General features: G+C 50.9%; 1 protein-coding gene and 1 pseudogene across 1 annotated transcript in view; one reads left to right on the top strand and one right to left on the bottom strand.

Annotated features, from left to right (window-relative positions):
• Window positions 1–23,582, bottom strand: part of USP9X (ubiquitin specific peptidase 9 X-linked) — a 1,542,050-nt gene that overhangs the window by 329,539 nt on the left and 1,188,929 nt on the right. The window lies entirely within an intron of this gene.
• Window positions 909–1,115, top strand: LOC144771958 (guanine nucleotide-binding protein G(I)/G(S)/G(O) subunit gamma-5 pseudogene; annotated as a pseudogene).

Raw genomic sequence — 23,582 nt, 5'->3', positions numbered from 1 at the left:
TAGACTTGACATTCATTTGTTCTCTTCCTTCCTAAACCTCACTGAGATGTACAATATGCTGTCACTATTTAGTCAAGAGTATAAATAACTAACGTTTCGAATGTAGCTTGTTTGGGGTCTGTCGACGATTTTATAAGTGGACATAAGGGACCTCTAGACGTAGAAAGGAGGTGTTGCTAATGATAAACATAGCTCTCATGTAGTAGACCAATTTAAGTCAGATTATAATAGTTCTCTTCTCTAAAATTTGTGAGCGGCTCTAGCCTCAGGAGCACCAGCCATCCATTATAGTTGCCTCTGGCAGAAGCCAAATCATTCACGCATACTTCTACACATCTTATAGATGAAAACTCAGGAAAATTACACAAAGAAACTCAATACTTCCTGGCCTAGACAACATCACTAGCCTGTCAAGAGCGCACATAGGTGCTCGGAGAGGGGGTTTGCCTGCATCTGATGCCCACATGCGAGTGCCATATCAGAATTCAGCTCTCGTAAGAAGACCGGTACATTTAGACTGAAAGTTAGATAATCTACTGAATATCAGAAAGGGAGTTACAATAAATGTAACATTGATTTGAAAAGTGTTTTAAGAGGAGCAGAAATGGTAGGACTTTTGAAATCATGCAGCCCTGTACATGTAAGACTCTACCTCGAGTTGCGTTCATCTCGTGTGGTGGATGGAATACCTCTTGGGTACCGGTTCTTTGGTATCTGGGTAGCCAGGTAGATTACCATCAATCTGTTTTGGATGTTCAGGAAGTTGGTTGTGACACAAAGGGTACTTTTGTTGCCCTTCAGATGGGACTCGGCACAGCAGTTAAGAGGGGACCGGAAACTTGAAAGAAAAGTTTGCTGCTGTTTCACCGCCGTTAGCCGCAGAAGAATCCCGTTCCGCCAGTGCAGAAATGTCGGGGGCTTCAAACGTTATGACCATGAAAAAGATGGTGCATCAGCTGCGACTGGAGGCCAACCTCAACAGTGTGAAGGTTTCTCAAGCTGCGGCAGACTTGAAGCAGTTCTGTCTTCAGAATGCCCCACATGATCCCTTGCTGACTGGAGTCTCGTCTAGTACAAATTCTTTCAAACCTCCAAAAGTTTGTTCATTTTTATAACTCTGAGAAATACTTTCTTCTTTGTATCAGTGATCTCAGTTTACTAATATTCATATCTGCCAACGTGTGCCGTCACAAATGGTGACTTTTCAAGGAGTAGCCAGGTTTGAAACCTGTACAGAAGCTCAGCATTGAAATGATGTGCCAAGTTCATCTGATAACTTGCGACTGTTGTCAAACCTTTTTAACATCTACATCTCCCTTTTCAGTTAAATTTGTGGTGTTTGCAATACTGTTTCCTTATTACACAAGGGACTGGCTTTATACACTGGTATTTGAAAGCCACAATAAAACATTTGGTACTACTGGAGTTCGATAAATACACAATTGCATATAGTTGTTTCGACCGGACACCGACTTGAAACATATAGGAGCAGGTATGGAAAGTTTTTCGTGAGGTAACTTTATTCCACCCCGTGGATTCAAATGCTTAACAATAAGACAGTTCATAATATTGAACTTTTTAGTAATAAAACAAATAAAACAGAAGACAACCTGATCAATGTGATAACGCCTTAACATAGGTCGGGCTCCCAGCCAATAGGGGATTTTTGATGCTGTATTAAAGTAAGGTCTGTGAAAAGGCACGGGTGTTGCTAGTCAACTTTAAATCATCCTTTCTTCTAATGGCACATTAAATAAATACTGGCGTCAAAGCTTCATACAAAACAGATCCTAACCTTTAGCTGAGCGTAAGGCCTCATGTTCATACCCTGCACTAACATACACCCTTCTAAAACTCCAGGACATCAAATTCACAATGTGGGCACAGTCCTAGTAACTGGAACATCTTCCACTCATTGAACACCTGTGACACTCTTCGATCTATCGTAATGCGAGGGATGCACAATATTATGCCTTCATTCATTTGTTCATTCCATTGGCAAAAAACGTTGTACACATAGTACAAATAAATAACTAAGCAATCACAGCAAAACCTGTGTCACTACAAATAATACCATCACAGAGCATCTATCACACAGAAAAGCGTTTATGGAGTAAGGACTTTGACAGAAAAAAGATTAAAAGAAGACCTGAAGAACAATTAAAAAAGAAATTATTATTAGATGTAGGGCTAAAACGAAACTATAGCATGTCCCTTTACAACAGAAATGCATTTCATCAATGCTCTCGCAATCCGAATCTAACATCATATTTAATTCTAAACTGAACTCCAACACTGTGTTCTGTATGTACGAATGATCGAGTTAATTACCTCCATAAATGCCTTATCTGCTACAGACTATTTGCTGCAGATTAATTACCCTAGAATAATCTACAGGCGTCCGACTGGATCCAGAAAATCTTAACCAGTATGCTTGCGCGTAGGTCGGTGGCATAGAACGGCTCCGCGTCCTCATCATAGGCGCTAGATATCACCTGCAAAGTGCCTATATAGGTGCCACCCCAGCGCAAGGATTTCAGTTTGGGACTCTTTCCTCGCCAGAAGCACAGAGCCACAGCAGAAGGTTGATGACCTGTGTGCCCATTCTGAGGTCCTTTTCAGGTCGAGCATAGCGGCAGCGTGAATGCGCTACTCGCTCTGCAAGGCATGCTGTATTAGGGTATGCACTGGAAGCCCCACCCACTCTGCCCATATTTGTCATTAGCTTGTGTCATTGTCCTTTGAAAATGCTGGCTTCTGATTCGTACATAGGCTTGTTATTCCCACTTGTCTGCAAATGTGAAACACCAATTACGACTGGATCTTTTACTTGGCTCGTTACACTGTCTCTGTTATTTGGTGGGTGAAGACTATTTTCTTTAATGGTCTTTCCTTATTCCAGCGAGGTCTGCTTTCTCTTTAGCAGCCGCGCGGCTTTATTTAATTAATTTGAAGTGCGGTCCACATCAGTTCAGTGTAGCACATGCAAACAAGTATTTGCAATGCAACAGGTCTTGCATTTACGCGGGTTGAGCTATTGGCATTGTAAATGACAATTCCTTTAATTTATGTTTTAGTTTTTTAAACATATAAAACGCATTGTCATTTACAATGTCAATAGCTTAAATTTGCGTAAATGCGAGACCTGTTGCATTGCAAATGCTTGTTAGATTGAGATGATGAGTTTGCAGAATGGGGAGGATGGTAGGGTGGTAAGGAATCTGAGGTTAGAGTCTATACCAGATAAGGCGTTACCAAAGGTTAGGAACTTGTTCATCTGATAGAAACCTCTAACTGTAGATTCCTCACCTCCCCACAAGTGGGTCTGTGAATTGACTGGATGACAATGTGCTAAATACCAACCGCGACGGACCTGAATATCAGTCATTAGTGGTTTGTAGGCATGTGTTAAGCAGCCCGTATAGCAGCCTGATAGATATCCAGGATAGGAATTTTGCAACCAAACGCAGTAGACGCAGCACTGACTAGGGTGGGTCCACAAGCCGTCTGGGGGTTGCTTCCAGCCCAATGCTTAGCAGATCTTAATACAGAGTACTATCCATCTGAAGATGGTCTATTTCTGACTGCCTTTCCTTTGTTCGATCCAGTGAACACTACAAAGAGTTGATTGTGCACCTGATGTTCCTTTGTATAGAAGAACACTGCCCTGCTAGGGTCCAGGCGGTGCAGTAGTTCTTCCTGTTTGGAAGAATGAGGTGGGATAAAGAAAGTCTGCAGGATGATGGTTTGGCTGATGTGAACGGGTGGTTACAACCTTTGGCAGAAAGGTGGCACAAGTTTGGAAAACCACTTTGTCCTGGAAGAAGCTGGTATTTGGAGGTTGGATAGAGAGAGTAAGCAGCGCGCGGACTCTCCAAGCTAATCTGATGGCCACCAGGAAGACTGTTTTAATTGTCAAAAACCTGAGCGGACAGGTATACATGGGCTCAAAGGGAGAACACATCAAAAATGTGATAGCCAAATTAAGATCCAATTAGGCCTGAATCAAAGGGGAGGAAATATATGTTAAAGACCTTTCAGAAAACTTGTCACAAGAGGTGACTTAAACAGGGAGGGTTGATCTGGCAACAGCAAAAATGCGGAGATGGCCAAACTATGTTCAGAGCATGGCTTTACCCGGCTAAGGGCAAAGCAAACATCAACACTTCAGACAAGGGTGGAGAGAGAGGGTCAATGTGTTTCTCAGCGCACTGAACCACAAATTTGTCCCAATGGCAGGTGTATACAGTTTTTGTTGATGGACGCCTGACTGCCAAGATGACGTCACAGACCTTGGGAGGATGGCAGAAGAGCCTCAACTGTCGCTGCTCAGTCTCCTAGCATGAAGGTGGAGTGAGCACAGGTTCAGGTGCAGGACTTTGACCTGTTGCTGTGACAGTAGATCCTCCGGTAGGGGCAGCCTAATCGGAAGACAGATGCACATGCTGAGGAGTTCTGCAAAGCATACTCTCCTCACCTCATCTAGACCCACCGGGATGACTTGGCCTTGGTCAGTTCTGATCTTTTTGAGAACTCAGGGAAGATGTATCGGCAAAAAGAAGTAGAAGAGTACTGTATTCCAGTCTAGTTGGAATGTGTCTACGAGCTAGAGCTGCTTTGGAAACTCCAGCACTCGGAAGTGCTAACATCGCGTTGTCTTTGCATGGCAAATAGATCTGACCAAGATTTTCCCCAGTCCTGGAAGAGGCCTTCAGCCAACTCCAGGTGCAGAAGTAATTCATCCTCCATGAGGCTGTACGGCTGCATTAGTCTTCACTGGTGTTTAGAGATCTAGCAAAGTGCTGCGTGCCAAAGAAAATGTCCCGACTTACCAGCCATGCCAGAGGTGCAGAGCCACTTGGCACAGGTTCCACTACTCCACACAGCCCAGCTTGTTGCAGTACCATATGGCAGTAGTGTGGTCTGTGAACACATGGACCAGCTTCTCGTTGATGGACAGGAACACTTCCAATGCCAAGCAAATAGCCCTCATCTCCAAGATAAATATTGATCACCAAGTCTGGCTCGCCAGAGGACCCGTGCCCACCGAATATCATTCACGGGGTCTCAGAACTAATAAGCACGATACTCACCCCCCTCCTAAACACTATCATAAAGCTTGGAACTTTCGCATCAGTTTGGAAAAAAGCGTGAGTTAGACCAATTCTAAAGAAACCCTCCTTGGACCCAGGGGATGTACAAGCTATCAGCCAATCTCTTGCCTGAAGATTGCGGCTCAGGTGTTGGAGAAAACTATAAATCAAGCACTGAATCTTTTTCATAAACTTCAATAATGTGCTTGACAGCTCACAACATGGCTTCCGCTCAGACCGTTCCACTGAATCTTCGTTGGTCATAGCCATGGAGGAAGTCAGTTGGCAAATTTACAGGGGTGACAGGACTGTCCTGATCCTACTTTACCTATCAGCCGCGTTCGACATAGTCAATTACTCCGTTCATACGCAACAGCTCAAAGCAAGTGGGCTTCAAGACGGCGCACTGGCCCTCCTCACTTCTTTCCTGTCAGGCAGAGAACATAAGTTCAGCTGGGAGAATCTTAAAATGGACATATTTTACCTCCCTTGTGGAGTCCCTCAGGGGTCGGCGCTTTCACCCACACTATTCAATATATACGTGACTCCACTAGCCAAACTAGTTAAAGATCACGGCTTCTCACTTGTGTCTTACACCGACGACACACAGGTCAATTTCCATTGCTTCTAGGGAAGACGCGCCGTCTGCTAGATTTTATAGCTGCCTCAATCACATCATACAATGGATGCACCTTAACTACTTGAAACTAAACACATAGAAGACGGAAGTCATGGAGCTTGGTACTGGCTCACCCATTTGAAACTCTGCGTGGTGGCCAGCAACAGCAGGAGCCTGAACATCACCAGCGGTTCAGGTGAGAACCATGGCCTTTTTTTGTGAAACGCAGCTCAACCTTTCGGGTCAGATTACCCAGGTCACTTCATCCTGCTACTTCACAGTAAAGATACTGCGAAAGATTCTACTGTTGCTTCAATGGAATTTAGGAAAACCGTTGTGGTAGCACTCGTGCTATCTCTGATTGACTACTGTAATGCCCTCTACCTAGGGGTTGACAAACGGCATTAGCCAAACTGCAATCTCTGCAGAATGCAGAAGCCCGCACCTTATTGAATATCCCTAAATTCAATCGTATATCGGGCGCTATCAGGAACCTTCACTGGCTTCCAGACAAAGAACGCATAGAATTCAAGGCACTGTGTCTGATTCATAAAAACTTGTATGGTGGCAGTCTAACGGAATACCATAAAATATTCCAATGGTATGCCCCTAGACGCTCACTAAGGTCAGACAATCAGGCATTGGTAAACATCCCGAAAATTAAGAAAGCTAAATGGGGAGGTTGATGCCTCTCTTATCTGGCTACCAAACTTTTAATTTATTTATTTTTAAACATTTTTATTGATTTTCATAACACAACAAAAGCCCTTATCAATGCTATAACTGTTAACACATGGGTCATGAATTTGATTCCTTAAATCAACACATCATGTAATCATTATTAAATGCAGTGTAGATACCGTACATTGTGGACAGCGATAATGAGTATATCTTTACATACACTGTATTATAGTTTTGTCATTGAGAAGGCCCTCCCATCCCCCTACCTCAACTATTAACAATGCAACAGCATTCCACGCCCCACCCTCTTCCTCCCCCAGACTCATTCCATCTGATAACGTAGATTTTCTATTCAGTGTGCCCGAGCTATGTAATACAGTAACTCCGTTGGGGGATTTGTTAAATTCACACCTTTGTTATTCCGACTCTGCAGTTGGGCTGCTCCTTGCCTGCACCTGTAAAGGCATTAATCAGCATATTGATAATGAACCCATTCTAATGTGTTGGTAGTTTCATGGCTATAAACCTCTCCAAGCATCGCATTCCATTCCTGTTTCTTCACTTTCAAATTCCATACTTTCAGTCCTACCCCATCTGGTAACCTCGTCATGCCAACCCTGTATTGTTGGAGCCTTAGCAGCCTTCCATCTCATTGTGATTGATCGTTTGGCCAGGATCAGTGCATGGTTGGCAAACCGATTTTGTGCTCCTTTTTCTTGTGCTTGAGACTTAGTCCTAATATACAATATTCAAGAGTATATCTACCCAACACCTCCACCCCCGCGAGGCTATTTCATGCTGTATTTTTTGCACTGTTGCCCAGAAGTGGGATAAACGCGGGCAAGCACACAGCATATGCAATAAGTCCACATGTGAGGCGTGGCAGCGAGGACATGTGGCCACCGTGTCAGGAAACATTCTATGTAGTTTATGGGGAGTCAAATAGGCTCGATGCAACACCATGGACTGGATAGGCTTAAATTTAGGATTACGAGATATCATCTCCCGGTGTTCTAGTATTACCCCCCCCCATTCCTTCAGTCAGCTCCCGTCCTATGTCCCCATTCCATTTGTCTTTAAGCGCCTGTAGTGAGGTTGCAGCATGCGTTCGTATCCCCCTGTACAACCATTTGGTTAGGTGTCTCCCATTGCCCATTATTTCTTTTTTATTTATAAAGTTTTATACAGCGCAAACTTGATCCCGAAGGTTATCAGAGCGCTTTACAATTTGAGGCAAAGGTAACAAATCAGAACATTAGTCTAACATGGGGAATCTAATGGGCATTGAATCAACTAGTACAAACAAAACCCATGTTCCCTGTGGTGGTAAAGATGCCAAAAAGTGTATAGTGCACAGTCTAAAATGGAAAAAGAAATTCTGTGTTCAATATTGGGAACCCACAACAAATAAGGTTCCATCCCTTCTTTGTCATAATCTCTACATTTCAGCTAACAGTATACATCAGCTCTGGATTTGTTGTCAATAGTGTCTGGGGAATAAAATACATTTGGGACATCAGTTCTATAAAAGTTTTCTTAATACATGTAAGCCAGGGGATGGAGTGCCAATGATCCACATTAACACAGTCTGCTAAAACGTGGCGAGACAAATTGTATGTGGAGAGTGCGATGTCTTCAACCGCAACAAGAGTGGTTTAGTTTAATTTTATCATCTATATACGGAAGTCCAACTTCAGAATGAGTTGTAAAACTGGAAGTACTCTTTGGAACTGCAAGCAGTCAGCCAAGAAATTTATTTTCAATGACTTGCTGTTAGAAATGTGGGTTCTGGTTGGCTAGGGTATGCCCAGGCAGAACCCACCACTCAAGTCAGGGTAAGGGACTTAAACACACAAGATGCACAAGTTACTTACCTTCAGGAACGATATATCTGTAAGAAACAGTAGTTAGTATTAGATTCCTTACCTTAGAATACCCCTAGGCATCAGACTGGATCCGGAAACTTTTGCGTAGCAGTACCCTTGCGCGTCGGTAGGCGTCGTCTGCGGCTCCGCGTCCGTCGTCGGTGTCGTTGGCGCCAGGATGACGTCGGAGTACTTAGACGCCGCACTCACGCGCTGGCGTCAGTTCTTATACACAGCTTCTCCGCGCCAGAAAACGCAGAGCCATTATAAAAACCAATACTGGTGCCATAAAAACCAGGGCCCTGAAAGGGGATGACCTTAACCCTAGATATCGGTTCGCAGAACGGGGAGGATGGGTGGGGCGGTATGGAATCTAATACTAACTACTGTTTCTTACAGATATATCGTTACCGAAGGCAAGTAACTTGTGCATCTATAAGAAACAGGTTAGTATTAGATTCCTTACCTCAGAATAGATACCCCAGCAATACCAACCCCGGTGGTGGGTCTGCAAACCAATAATCAAACCAGAAAGTCCTGGAGAACGGAACGGCCGAAAACGCCATCTCTCCGGACTTGGCTGTCCATGCAGTAGTGTCTTGCGAACGTGTGCAGCGAGGCCCACGTAGCTGCCTGACAGATGTCCTGCAGGGGGACTCCCTGTCCCAGGGCAGTAGTAGCCTCCGTGGCCTGTGTGGAATGGGCACAAACCCCCACAGGAGGCTCCTTTCGAGCCAAAGAGTAACAAGCCTTGATGTACAAGACGACCCATCGAGAAATGGTTCGTTTGTGCACCGCCCGTCCCTTCTTAGCGCCCACGTAACCAACAAATAGTTGGTCATCCACCCGGAACTGGCGTGTGCGATCCAGATAGAATGAGAGCGCACGTTTTGGGTCCAGACGGTGGAGCCACTCTTCCTCTTTCTAGGGATGTGGAGGCGGTATGAAGGTGGGCAAAGTGATGGACTGCCCAATATGGAAGGCTGCGACTACCTTGGGCAGGAAAGAGGGTTGCGTTAGCAACACAACTTTGTCCGGATGGACTAAAAGGAAAGGAGGCTTAGAGGAAAGGGCCTGGAGCTCACTCACTCTCCTGGCAGAGGAGATGGCAACCAGGAAAGCGGTCTTCAGAGTAAGGAGGCGAAGAGGACAGTTATGAAGTGGCTCAAAGGGAGCGCACATCAGAAAAGTAAGAACAAGGTTTAAGTCCCACTGAGGCATCACGAAAGGGACTGGAGGAAACGTATGGGTGATGCCCTTTAAGAACCTATTTACAATGTGGGACTTGAACAAAGAGGGCTGATCAGGTAGCCTTAAGAAGGCGGAAATGGCCGAGAGGTAGCCCTTCAAAGTGCCCAGAGCAGAGCCCTGCTCGGCAAGAGAAAGAAGGAAGAGGAGTACCTCTGAAAGAGGGGCAGAAAGGGGATCCACAGCCTTTGCTGTGCACCATGCCACAAACTTGTTCCACCTGCAGGCGTATACCTATGTTGTGGAGGGACGCGCAGAACTGATGACATTGCGCGTTCTCTTCTGTGGCAAATAGATCTAACCAAGGCTCTCCCCACTGCTGAAAGAGGCCTTGCGCCACATCCGAGTTCAGACGCCATTCGTGATCCATCATGCACCGACCGCTGAGTTAGTCTGCCCTGGCGTTCAGGGAACCTGCCAGGTGTTGAACCACCAGGGTCACGCCCTGATGTTCCAGCCACTGCCAGAGGCGCAGAGCCTCCTGGCAAAGGGCCCATGACCCCACCCCACCCTGTTTGTTACAGTACCACATGGCGGTGGTGTTGTCCGTGAAAACCTGCACTACACTCCCCCGGACAGAGGGGAGGAATGCCTTCAGTGCTAGACGAATCGCTCGCAGCTCCAAAAGGTTGTTATGGAGCCGGGACTCCGCCGGAGACCAGAGGCCTCTGATCTCCTCCTCTCCCATGTGGCCTCCCCAGCCCTGGAGGGACGCGTCCGTCACAACTACGTGCTCCGGTTGGGGTAGGGAGAGGGATCTGCCGCGGACCCAATCGCGGTCCGTGAGCCACCACTGCAGCTGTCTCGCAGTGCCCTCTGAGATCAGGACATGGTCCCTCGACCTCCGTCCGGACCGGGACCTCTCGCGGCGCGGGGCCGACTGCCAGAGTTCGAGTCGCTTGCGGGACCGCTCCCGCCTAGCTTTCGAAGTCAGGGCCCGGCAATCGTAACAGGTCTTGTCATCGTGGTCGACGCGGAGACAGTGGAGACACCGACGGTGAGGGTCGGTGACCGACATAAGTCGGTCGCAGTCCTCACAGGGTTTAAAACCTGCCATCCCTATTGGCACCGTTCGGAGGCTTAGACTCGAAAAAATGATCAAAAGGGATCAAAAAAGTTTAGTCAAAAAATGACTAAGTTACCACTTTTTCCGGATCTGCGCTGCTGGCGCGGAAAAAAGAAGAACTGACGTCAGCACACGAAGGCGGCTAAATACTCCGACGACGTCATCACGGCGCCCTGACAACGCCCACCGACGCGCAAGGGTACTGCTACGCAAAAATTTCCGGATCCAGTCTGACGCCTGGGGATATTCTAAGGTAAGGAATCTAATACTAACCTGTTTCTTTCAGATAGGTGTGGTCTCAACTTCTTCAGGGCCCAGACCACAGCAAAGCCGTCCTCTCTATAGCTGACCAACTCTTGTCCCTGGGGGTCAACCTTCTGCTTATGAAATACAGGTTTGTCCTGGCCCTCTGCATTAAGTTGTGACAAGACAGCTCCTACCCCTATTTCAGATCGGTCTGGAAATGAGGGTTTGCCAATAGTCAGGACTTTGCAGAATGGTAGCAGTGCACATGGCCTGCTTCAGGTCATCAAATGAAATGCCTTTTGACAGCGAACTGTCCACTGCACTCCCTTTGGCATTCTTTTGGAGGGGAGATCATTAAGGGGAGTCACAATGGACCCATATCCCTTAACAAACCTCCTAGAGTACCCAGTCAGGCCCAAAAAAGCTCTGACCGGAGTCTGGGTGGTGGGAGGTACCCAGTCCATGATGATCTGGATTTTGCTCTCAAATGGCAGAACCACGCCTCTACCTACCAGGTGGCCCAAGTAAACAACCTTACTCTGCCCTATCTGGCACTTGGTGGCCTTGACAGTGAGGCCTGCCTTTTGCGGGGCCTCCAGAACATTTCTGAGGTGGACCAGGTGATCCTCCCAGGTGGAGCTAAAGACAGCAATATCATGTAGATATGCTGCCCTATAGGCTTTCAGAGCTGTTAGGACTTTGTTCCCCAGCCTCTGAAATGTGGTAGGTGCATTTTCTCGACCAAAGGGCATCACAATAAATTAATAATGCCCACTGGGGGTTGAAATGGTGTTTTTGGCTTGGCATCCGCAGGTAAGGAGGCTATGAAGACCGTGCCTGGAGTTCACTTACTCTCCAGGCAGAGGTCTTTGCCACCAAAAAAACCTGTCTTGATGTTGAGTAACCACAGAGGGCAGTTGTGCAGCAGCTCAAACGGTGCACACATCAGAAAAGTGAGAATCAAATTAAGGTCCCATTGTGGCATAATAATAGCCGAAGTAGGAAACAAATGTGTTAACCCCTTCAAGAATCTCTGCACCAGATGAGATTTGAAAAGAAAAATCAGGTAGCTGATGAAAAGAGGAAAGGGTAGAAAGATAGCCCTTCAATGTGCCCAGAGCAGGGCCCTGCTGGGCAAAAGAGTTGAAATAGGACTTCAGATAAAGGCGCAGATAAGGGGTCCCTAGACCGGTCTGTACAATATGAACAAGTTACTTACCTTCGGTAACAATATATCTGTAAGAAACAGTAGTTAGTATTAGATTCCTTACCTTAGAATATCCCCAGGCGTCAGTCTGGATCCGGAAACTTTTGCGTAGCAGTACCCCTGCGCGTCGGTAGGCGTCGTCTGCAGGCGTCCCCTGCGGCTCCGCGTCGTCGGCGTCGTGCGCCGTGATGACGTCGCTGGAGTATATAGACGCCGCCTCCGCGCGCTGACGTCAGTTCTTTGCACACAGCTTTTCCGCGCCAGAACACGCAGAGCCATGTGAGAACTAACACTGGTGCCATTTGAAACTAGGGTCCTGAAACGGATGTCCTTAACCCTAGGTATCAGTTCGCAGAACGGGGAGGATGGGCGGGGCGGTAAGGAATCTAATACTAACTACTGTTTCTTACAGATATATCGTTACCGAAGGTAAGTAACTTGTTCATCTGAAAGAAACAGGTTAGTATTAGATTCCTTACCTTAGAATAGATACCCCAGCAATACCAACCCCGGAGGTGGGTCTGCGAACCAATACAACCTACACCAGAAAGTCCTGGAGGACCGAACGGCCAAAGAAGCCGTCCCTCCGGACTTGACTGTCCAGGCAGTAGTGCCTCGCAAAGGTGTGCAGCGAGGCCCACGTAGCCGCCTGGCAAATGTCCTGCAAGGGGACTCCCCGGCCCAGGGCAGTAGAAGCCGCCGTAGCCCGAGTGGAATGGGCCCTCAGCCCAACAGGAGGCTCCTTCCGAGCCAAAGAGTAGCATGCTTTGATGCACAGGGCGACCCACCGAGAGATGGTTCGTTTCTGTACCGCCCTTCCCTTCTTCTCACCCACGTAGCCAACAAACAGTTGGTCATCCACCCGGAACTGGCGTGTGCGATCCATGTAAAATGAAAGCGCACGTTTTGGGTCCAGACGATGGAGCCGCTCTTCATCCTTTGAAGGATGCGGAGGCGGGAAGAAGGAGGGCAAGGTGATGGACTGCCCAATGTGAAAAGCAGAGACTACCTTGGGCAGGAAAGAAGGTCTAGTCCGAAGAACCACCTTGTCAGGATGAACAGACAGGAAAGGAGGTTTAACAGAAAGAGCCTGGAGCTCACTCACTCTCCTGGCAGAGGTGATGGCAACCAGGAAGGCCGTCTTTAAAGTGAGAAGACGGAGAGGACAGGAATGAAGGGGCTCAAAGGGAGCACACATCAGGAATGTCAGAACCAGGTTCAAGTCCCACTGAGGCATCACGAACGGAGCAGGTGGATACATGTGCGTGATGCCCTTTAAGAATCTTAACACAATAGGGGACTTGAATAAAGATGGCTGATCAGGTAGCCTCAAGAAGGCGGAAAGGGCAGAAAGATAGCCCTTGATAGTGCCCAGAGCAGAGCCCTGCTGGGCAAGGGAAAGAAGGAAGAGGAGAACCTCAGACAGAGGGGCAGAAAGGGGACCCACAGCCTTTGCTGTGCACCATGCCACAAATCTGTTCCACCGGCAGGCGTATACCGACTTTGTGGAGGGACGCCTGGCTGCCAGAATTACATCACAGACTTCAGGAGGCAAGTCAAATGGCCTCAACTGTCGCCGCTCAATCTCCAAGCATGGAGGTGGAGACTGGACAGGTTCGGGTGGAGGACCGTCCCCTGCTGCTGCGACAGAAGGTCCTCCTGAAGGGGCAGGCGGATCGAGGGACCGACTGTCATGCTGAGTAGCTCGGGATACCAGTATCTTCGAGCCCAGTCCGGAGCCACAAGGATAACTTGGGCCCGGTCGCGCCTGATCTTCTTCAGCACTCTGGGCAGAAGTGGTATAGGCGGAAAGGCGTACAACAGACCGCAACTCCACTCGCGCCGAAAGGCGTCGCCGAGCGAGTGCCGTCTTGGAAACAGCAACGCGCAGAACTGATGACATTGCGCGTTCTCTTCTGTGGCGAATAGATCTAACCAAGGCTCTCCCCATTGCTGAAAGAGGCCTCTCGCCACGTCCGAGTTCAGACGCCATTCGTGATCCACCGAGCACCGACGGCTGAGTTCGTCCGCCCTGGCGTTCAGAGAACCTGCCAGGTGTTGAACCGTCGGAGTCACGCCCTGACGTTCCAGCCATTGCCAGAGACGCAGAGCCTCCTGGCAAAGGGTCCACGACCCCACACCGCCCTGTTTGTTGCAGTACCACATGGCGGTGGTGTTGTCCGTGAACACCTGCACTACACTCCCGTTGACAAAGGGGAGGAATGCCTTCAGTGCTAGGCGAATCGCCCGCAGCTCCAACATGTTGATATGGAGCCGGGACTCCGCCGGAGACCAGATGCCTCTGATCTCCGCCTCTCCCAAGTGGCCTCCCCAGCCCTGGAGGGACGCGTCCGTCACAACTACGTGCTCCGGTTGGGGAAGGGAGAGGGATCTGCCTCTGACCCAATCGCGGTCCGTAAGCCACCACAGCAACTGTCTCGCAGTGCCCTCCGAGATCAGGACATGGTCGGACAGGTTGCCCTGATGCTGGGCCCACTGAAACTTCAGGTCCCACTGCAGAGCCCGCATCCGCCATCTGGCGTGATGCACCAGAAGGATGCAGGAGGCCATCAGCCCCAGAAGCCGCAGCGTCAACCTGACCGAAACCCGGGATAACGGCTGAAAGATGGAAATCAGAGCCTGAATATCCCGGACCCGCCGTTCCGGAGGATAAACCCGAAACTGCGCCGAGTCGAGAACCGCTCCGATGAAAAGGAGCTTTTGAGAGGGACACAGGTGTGATTTCGGCACGTTGATGGAAAACCCCAGCTCGTGCAGGAGGTCTGCCGTCATCTGGAGGTGGTGGACGACTGTCTGGGGCGAGCCCGCCTTCAACAACCAGTCGTCGAGGTAGGGGAAGACTGAAACCCCTAACCGGCGCAGATGAGCTGCGACCACCGCCATCACTTTCGTGAACACCCGTGGGGCGCTGGTAAGGCCGAATGGGAGCACGATAAACTGAAAGTGCTCGTGGCCTACCGTGAACCGCAGGTAACGCCGGTGGGCCGGGGATGTGAAAATACGCATCCTGCAAGTCCAACGCTACCATCCAGTCTTGTGGGTCTAGAGCAGCCAAGACCTGAGCCAAAGTCAACATCTTGAACTTCTCCTTCCGGAGGAAGCCGTTGACGTTCCGTAGGTCCAAGATAGGACGCAGGCCTCCTTTGTCCTTCTTGGGCACCAGAAAGTAGTGGGAGTAGCAACCACACCCTACTTCTGGCCCAGGAACGCGCTCGATGGCCCCCTTGGCCAAGAGGGCCGTAACTTCCTCCTGCAGAAGTGTCAAGTGGTCCCCCGACACACGGTGGTTCTGCGGTGGCATGGCTGGAGGAGTGGACTCGAAGGGGAGGGAGTAGCCCCTTCGGACGAGCTGCAGCACCCACCTGTCCGATGTAATCGCGCGCCAGCGGGAGTGGTGATGGCGAACCCTGCCACCCACTGGCGTCACGTGAGCCCGAAAGCTCGGACTAGGAAGACTTGGAGGCTGCAGCGGGGGGAGGTGTGGACTGACCTCGCCGCTGCCCTCTACCGCCACCACGGCGGAATCCACGGCCGCCACCGCGCTGGGGAGCGTTCTGCGGCGCGTGGCTGGCAGCACGTGTGGGACCGCCCCTTCCTTGGCCACGAAAGGGGCAAAACGAACCCGTCTGCTGGCGCTGGGTCGAAAGACCCAAGGACTTGGCCGTGACCCTGGAGTCCTTGAAGCGCTCCAGCGCGTGGTCCGCCTTGTCACCAAACAGGCGACTGCCATCAAATGGCATGTCCATGAAGGCATTCTGGACGTCCGGTGAGAAGTTGGCAGATCTCAGCCAAGCATGGCGCCGAATCGCCACAGTCGTGGACATAGCCCGTCCCAGCGAGTCGGTCGTGTCAAGACCACACCGGATCGAGTACCTCGCCGCATCTTGGCCCTCAACCAAGGCCTGGTTGAGCTTGTCCCGCACTTCCTGCGGGCATTGCGGCAAACACTCCGCGACCGTATCCCACAGGGAGTGGGTGTAGCGGCCCAAGAGGCATGCGGTATTACAAGACCGCAGTCCAGCGCTCAAAGAGGAAAAGACCTTTTTCCCAAATTGGTCATACCGCTTTGATTCCCGATCGGGCGGGGCCGATGGAAATGCGGACTGCGAAGTGGAGGCCTGGATCACCAGACTCTCCGGGGAGGGATGGGTGGAGAGGAAGGCAGGGTCGTCCGAACACGGACGGTGACGCCTGGCAACGTTCCGGTCAACCGGTGCACCGGAAGCGGGCCTAGACCAGGTGCCCAAAAGGACATCCGTCAGAGCCTCATTAAACGGCAGCAGAGGCTCCTGAGGGCATGACTGCGGTTTAAACACTTCGGTCAGAATGTTTGGTTTGACCTTAGCGACTGGGAGCTCAAGGCCCAAGGTCTTGGCAGCCCTCAGCAGGACCACCGAATAGGCAGCCCCCGCCTCAGACACCACAGGGGTCGGCGAGACAAACCCAGTGTTGGGCGACTCGTCCAGACCACTGGCATCACCCAAGTCACCTACCCAGTCCACATCATACTGGCAGGCACGGGATAAAGGGTCCTCAGACCCCTCCCAACCCTCTCCATACTCGTCCTCATCGCCGTAGTCTGGGTCGACGATATAGACTTCGGGGTCAATGGGCCCCATCGGCGCCGGATCCGGCGTCGGACGACGCCGGTCCGACTCCGCGTCAGGAGTCAGAGGGGGAATGGGGGTGGCGCCGCGCGGCGCCGGCGACCCGACGCCGGCCGGAACCGACGGCGGAGTCACTGCGCCGCGCGGAGGCGGTACCACGGGTTGGCCCAAAGGAACCGACGCCGGAGAGGCCGGTAGACCAGCCGGCGACGAACCTGAGGGGCCCAGAGGCGCCGGGGCCGGAGCCACCGGTGGCGTCGAGGCAGGAGCACCCGAACCGCTCGGGCCCCCAGACGGGACCGACGGGCCCGCAGGCGCCGTAGGCCCCGCCGGAGGAGACCTCGCCCTCATAGCCATGAGGAACTCCTCAATCTCCTCGCGCGACGCGCCTTCCCCAGGGACCGACGGGTATGGGGTAGACGGCGCCGACGACCCACGCGGGGCCGCGGGGGTGGGGCCACCCGAGCCCCCGGCCGCATCACGCGGGCGTCGGGGGGAGTCGGGGGTGCGATGACGACGCCCCGACCTCTTGTGATGCTTACCTGACGAACCGGAGGAATGGTGGCGACTCCCGGAGCGCTCATGGCGGCTCCGCGATCGTTCCCTCGACCGCTCCCTCGACCTCCGACCGGACCGGGACCGCTCTCGACGCGGGGCCGACACTCGGAGCTCGAGAAGCTTGCGGGACCGCTCCCGCCTAGATTTACCGGTCAAGGCCCGACAGTCGACGCAGGACTCCACGTCGTGGTCCGCGCCCAGACACCGGAGGCAGAGTCGATGGTGGTCGGTGACCGACATCAGGCGGTCGCACTCGTCGCAACTCTTAAACCCAGGCATCCTACCGGCACCGTAGAAAGATTTAAAGTTAACAAACACTTGGTCAAAAGACCGGAGTACTGCTCTTCGGATCTGCGCTAACTGGCGCGGAAAAAAGAAGAACTGACGTCAGCGCGCGGAGGCGGCGTCTATATACTCCAGCGACGTCATCACGGCGCACGACGCCGACGACGCGGAGCCGCAGGGGACGCCTGCAGACGACGCCTACCGACGCGCAGGGGTACTGCTACGCAAAAGTTTCCGGATCCAGACTGACGCCTGGGGATATTCTAAGGTAAGGAATCTAATACTAACCTGTTTCTTTCAGATTTACACATTTTGTTCCATCAGCAGGTGTATACCGATTTTGTGGGGTGCCGCCAAAATAACCTCACAGACTTCAGGAGGAAGGTCAAAAGCTGTCAACTGTCGCTAATCAATCTCCACGCAAGGAGACGGAGTGTGGACAGGTTCGGGTGGAGAACCCTCCCCTGCAGCTTTCGCAGAAGATCCTCCCGAAGGGACAGCCTAACCGGAGGATCGATGCTCATGTCTAGAAGCTCAGGATACCAAACTCTGCGTGCCCAGTCCAGAACCACGAGAATAACTTGTGCCTGGTCGCTCCTGATCTTCTTGAGAACTCTGGGCAGGAGTGGTATGGGTGGAAAGGCGTATAGGAGGCCTGAGCTTCACTCGCGACAAAAAGCATCACCAAGCGAGTGCCACCTTGGAAACTCCAACTCGCAAAACAGCTGACATCGCACGTTCTCTTCGGACGTGAACAGATCTAACCAAGGCTAACCAAGGATTAATTGTGTATTTTAAACCACTTACTTCTTGGAAAACTAGCTGTCAGACGCAGCGGAGCCAGCGCTGACGCAGCACGCTAATTACCAACACTCCTTCGCGCCCTCTCGCCACGAGCAGAGGCCACGCCCCTTTTTAGGCCACGCCCCCAAACCGACTCCTACTTAAAGACGCCGAATCAGGGCGCCGGGTAAAAGCATAGAGTTGTGCTCCTGAGGCGGAAGCCGGGAGCGAGCCACTTCTTTTAAAAATTGTTTGTCACAGATTTACTTGTGTTTTTAAAAATTGGATTGTCACAGATTAATTGTGTATTTTAAACCACTTACTTCTTGGGAAACTAGCTGTCAGACGCAGCGGAGCCAGCGCTGACGCAGCACGCTAATTACCAACACTCCTTCGCGCCCTCTCGCCACAAGCAGAGGCCCCGCCCCTTTTTAGCCCCCCCCCCCCCCCCGGTCCACAACCCCGGAGTGGTATAAATCATGTGCATATTCCGGTCGCGCAGCGGGCGAGCGCAGCGGGCGCGACGTTTGCGCGCCTAAGGCAAGCCCGTCTGCGCCCGTCCGCGACCGACCGGGGCCAGGGGCCACCCCCCCTGCTCAGCCATTATGCTAGACCATCACCTACCACCCGCAGCTCCTGCGCCAATTAAACCAGACAGTTAGTTCACCCTGTTTACACACTTGGGACCTCTCTATCCAACACTCCTCTTGTAATCAGTGTGGATTTCATTTCACCCACAGTATAAAGAAACCCACATCAATTTTGATGTTACTGCTCAACTGCCGCTCACTCCCCAAACACTCCACGGAAATCTCCCTATTGTTGGAGGAGATGAGCCCAGACGTTCTTTTCGACACAGAAACATGGCTACAGGAACACTCTGAACCTGACCTGGTACAAGCGCTTCCACCTGGTTATCAACTACTTCGCCTAGACCGCAAAAAAGGCATTGGCGGTGGCCTGGCAGTAATTCATAAATCAGATTACGTTGTCACTAGCACCCTCATAAACTTTCCGGATTGTGAATGCCTTCCTTTTTTTTATAAAATTCAGCGCCACACATACCTTTTCGGGTATGCTCATATATCGTCCGCCAGGACCACAAGGGCAGTTTCTTCCGGATCTTGCCTCGATAGCGGCAAGTCTTGCAGTTAGCTCTGCCAACTTTACAATCTTAGGTGACCTTAACATCCACCTAGATGATCCAAATGACTCCATAGCCAGAGAACTTTCCTCAAGCTTAACTGCCCTCGAATTACACCAACGTGTTACTGGGCCCACCCACCAAAAAGGACACCTTTTAGACCCTGTCTTTAGCAACTGCAAAAACCTTCACGTTGGAAATCCCTCCCCCCTTCCTTGGTCTGACCACTTCCTCATCCCACTTACCTGGACCCTGCCCCTTCACCTCCCCCCCAAACCCCCGACAACTCAACGTTCCCGCAACTGGTCTAAACTCCCTTTATCTGAGTGGCAGGAACTCCTACAAAGCTCCAAACCCATTAACACCTCCACTCCCACTCTAGATAATGAGAACTACAACAATTGGATCACCAGTTCCATAGATATAGTACTACCACTAAAAAATTCCCATCCTAAGCGGGGCAATCCTACAGCCCCGTGGTATACGAGTGATCTACGTGAGGCCAAACGTGTCTGTAAACAACTTGAGAGGAAATGGCGCCTCAGTTACCTCCCAGCAGACAAAGCGAGCTATCGAACGGCAATCAAAAACTACAAAGTAAATATCCATCTAGCTCAGGCTAAATACTTTGAACTTAAGATCGAGAAGGCAGCGTCCAAACCTAGGGAGATCTATCAGATAGCCAAAACCCTTTTGCAACTTCCTGAGGCCCCAAAGCATCACAATAACACTCAGACCCACTGTGAGGAAATAGCTGAGTTTTTCTACCAGAAGATAGAAACCATCAACTCTTCTTTTCCCCCCACCGTTACTCTGTCCGCAGACTCCGTCAACATAGGCTGCACGACGGCTCCCCCCTGTGTTCTCAATAGCTTTCCCCCATTAGAACTTACTAAACTGGAAAAACTCATGAGCCAGGTTAAATCTGGATCACCTATCGACCCAGCTCCTCCCAGTACTCTCACTCAGACAATCCATCTGATCTCGCCCACCATACAAGACCTACTCAACTCCTCCCTCCATACTGGTATTGTTCCACCTCCATGGAAAAGGGCAATGGTCAAAGCTTTATTAAAAAAGCCCAGTCTCGATCAATCTAACCCCACTAACTATAGACCCATCTCCCTTCTGCCATGGCTTAGTAAACTTCTCGAGAAGCATGTTAACATCATTCTCACTGACTTCCTGGAAGTCAATAACATACTAGACCTCTCTCAGACCGGCTTCAGGCCCCGTCACGGTACGGAGACTGCATTGATTGCAGTGACGGAGGAGGCAAGGAGGATCTTGGACGATGGCGGGTCCACGGCCATCGTCCTACTCGACCTAAGTGCCGCCTTCGACACTGTCAATCATAATATCCTACTCCACCGTCTTGACAAAATAGGAGTGTCAGGTACAGCACTCAATTGGTTGAGGTCTTTTCTCACAGATAGATCCTTCCAAGTCTTTGAAAGGGATTTCACCTCTGCCAGTAGACCCCTCAATTGTGGAGTGCCTCAGGGCTCCTCCCTGAGCCCTACCCTTTTTAATGTCTACCTACGCCCCCTAGCTGATGTCGTCCGCCCATTCGGGGTGAAGATCGTCACTTACGCGGACGACACACAGCTAGTGGTAGCACTGGACCCCCCCCTGAACTCTCATCACAGTTTACACACTTGCCTTGAAGCCGTCGCTGCTTGGATGTCCGGCTCTTGTCTTAAACTCAACAGGGACAAAACAGAGATAATGCTCCTTGGAAATAACATCCAATCCATCAATCCTATCTGGCCCTCTGTTTAGGAAGTCCCCCGCAACCCACGGAGCAAATCAAGAGCCTGGGCATCTGGCTCGACCACACTCTAACCTTCAACTATCAAGCCACCAAGCTTGCTGCCACCTGCCTCGGGCTGATGAGACTACTCCGCAAAATTCTCCCTCTCCTTCCGTTCCACTCAAGACGGATTATGGTTCAAGGTTTGATCCTCTCCCGTCTCGATTGGGGAAACGCCCTATATCTTGGGGGCCCACAATCTACACTTAACAGACTCCAGGTTATTCAAAACTGTGCGGCAAACATTCTCCTGGATATTCCTCGCCGAACTTCAGTCAGAGCCAGACTGAGGGACCTTCACTGGCTCCCGGTGTGATCCAGAATCGAATTTAAGAGCATGTGCATCGCACACCGCTCCTACTGGGGAACAGGCCCCTCTATCAACTCCCCCCTGGTGAAAGCCTACCTACCCTCTCGCTCACTCAGATCTGCGACCTCCCACCTCGCCTCAGTACCACGCATTAGGAAGGCCAGGTGTGGAGGCCGCTCGCTTTCTTACAACCTAGCTAGGAGTTGGAACTCCCTTCCCCTCCATATCAGATCAGAACCTAACCTTCTCACCTTCCGTAAACTGTTAAAAACTTGGCTCTTCAGCAAAATTTTAATTTAATTCTTCACTCAGCTTCTCTTATTCCAGCCTCTCCGGCTCAACTCATTCTTTTCTACAGCGCTGGGACGCCCCTGGGTAGCCATCGCGCTTTTCAAATCCTCATTCCATTCCATTCCATTCCCCACCGCTGAAATAGATTTGTGCCACCTCTGAATGGAAACACCATTTGTGATCCGCAAGGCACCTTTGCTGAGCTCGTCTGCCCTGGTATTCAGAGAACCGGCCAGGTATTGTACCACCAGGAAAATGCACTGTTGTTCCAACCAAGTCCAGAGATGCAGGGCCTCTTGACAGAGTCCATGACCCCACTCTGCCCTGTTTGATGCAGTATCACATGGCGGTAGTGTTGCCCGTGAACACCTGTATGAGCCTTTCCTTTATCAACGGCAAAAAGGGTTTCAGTGCCAGTCTGATAGCACAAAGCTCCAACAGATTGATATCAGATTGAGCTTGGCTTCTGCCAGGGACCAGATTCCTCTGATCTCCACCTCCCGCAGATGGTCGCCCCATTCCAGAAGGGATGCATCCGTCACTACTGTGAGATATGAGTGGGGAAGGATGAGGAGTCTTGCCCTTGAACCAATAGCAGTTTGTTAGCCACCACTGCAAGTCTTTCGCAGTGCCCTCTGAAATCTGAACTAGGTCGCAAGATTTCCTTGATGCTGTGCCCATTGGAACTTCAGGTCCCACTGAAGAGCCTGCATGTGCCAACGTGCATGGGTCACTAGCAGGATGCCTCAGTGTCATTGTCACCGGGATCCAGGATAGAGGCTGAAACATCGTATCATAGCCTGAATGTCCTGGACACGCCGTTCGGGAGGATAGACCCGAAACTGCATGGTGTCTAGAACCGCTTCAATGAAAGGGAGAGTCTGAGAGGGAGTCAAGTGTGACTTCAGCACGTTGACTGTGAACTCCAGCAAATGCAGGAGGTTCGCCATAGCCTGGAGGTGTGAGATGACTGCTTGGGGCGAGCCCGCCTTAAAAAAAAAAACAGTCATCGAGATGGAGAAAGACTGGAACCCCTGATCTCCGCACGTGGGCTGCAACCACCACCATCACCTTTGTGAACAACCGAGGGTCGCTGGTGTGGCCAAAGGGGAGCACTCCATATTGAAAGTGCTCGTGACCCACCGTGAAGTGCAAGTAGCGACAATGGGCAGGCAGGATGGGAATATGAAAATAAGCATTCTGCAAGTCCAGCGATACCATTCAGTCTCAGGTCCAAGGCAGACAGGACCTGAGAAAGAGTGAGCATCTTGAATCTCTCCTTTTTGAGGAAGAGATTGAGGGCTCTGGATCTAGGATAGGACAACGGCATTTGTCCTCCTTTGGGACCAGAAAGTAATGGGAATAGCAACCACTGCCTACTTCGGGCCCTCCATATAGCTCCCTTGGCTAAGATAGCCTTGACTTCCTCACGGAGTAAAGCATGGTGATCCTCCGTCAGCCAATCGTGCACTGGGGGTAGATGGAGGAACAGTTTCGAAGGGGAGGGAATAGCCCCTTCAGACTATTTGCAACATCCACCTGTCCGATGCAATGTCTCTCCAGTGGTAGAGATGATGGCGTACTCTGCCACCAACTAGCTGAGGTTGATCCTGGGGATGGGACTAGGAAGGTTTTGCGGTGGAGAAAGGGATCGCGGCTTGGCTCGACTTCTGATTTGGTGACCCATAGGGTGGGGGGGTGGGGTGGGGGTGGGGGGGGGGAGGAGGGTTGGCATGGTTGATAGC

Source organism: Lissotriton helveticus, chromosome 8, assembly GCF_964261635.1.
Source record: "Lissotriton helveticus chromosome 8, aLisHel1.1, whole genome shotgun sequence".
Taxonomy (NCBI): Eukaryota; Metazoa; Chordata; class Amphibia; order Caudata; family Salamandridae; genus Lissotriton; species Lissotriton helveticus.
Note: the sequence above shows the minus strand (reverse complement) of the source record. Positions and strands in the feature narration are given on the sequence as shown.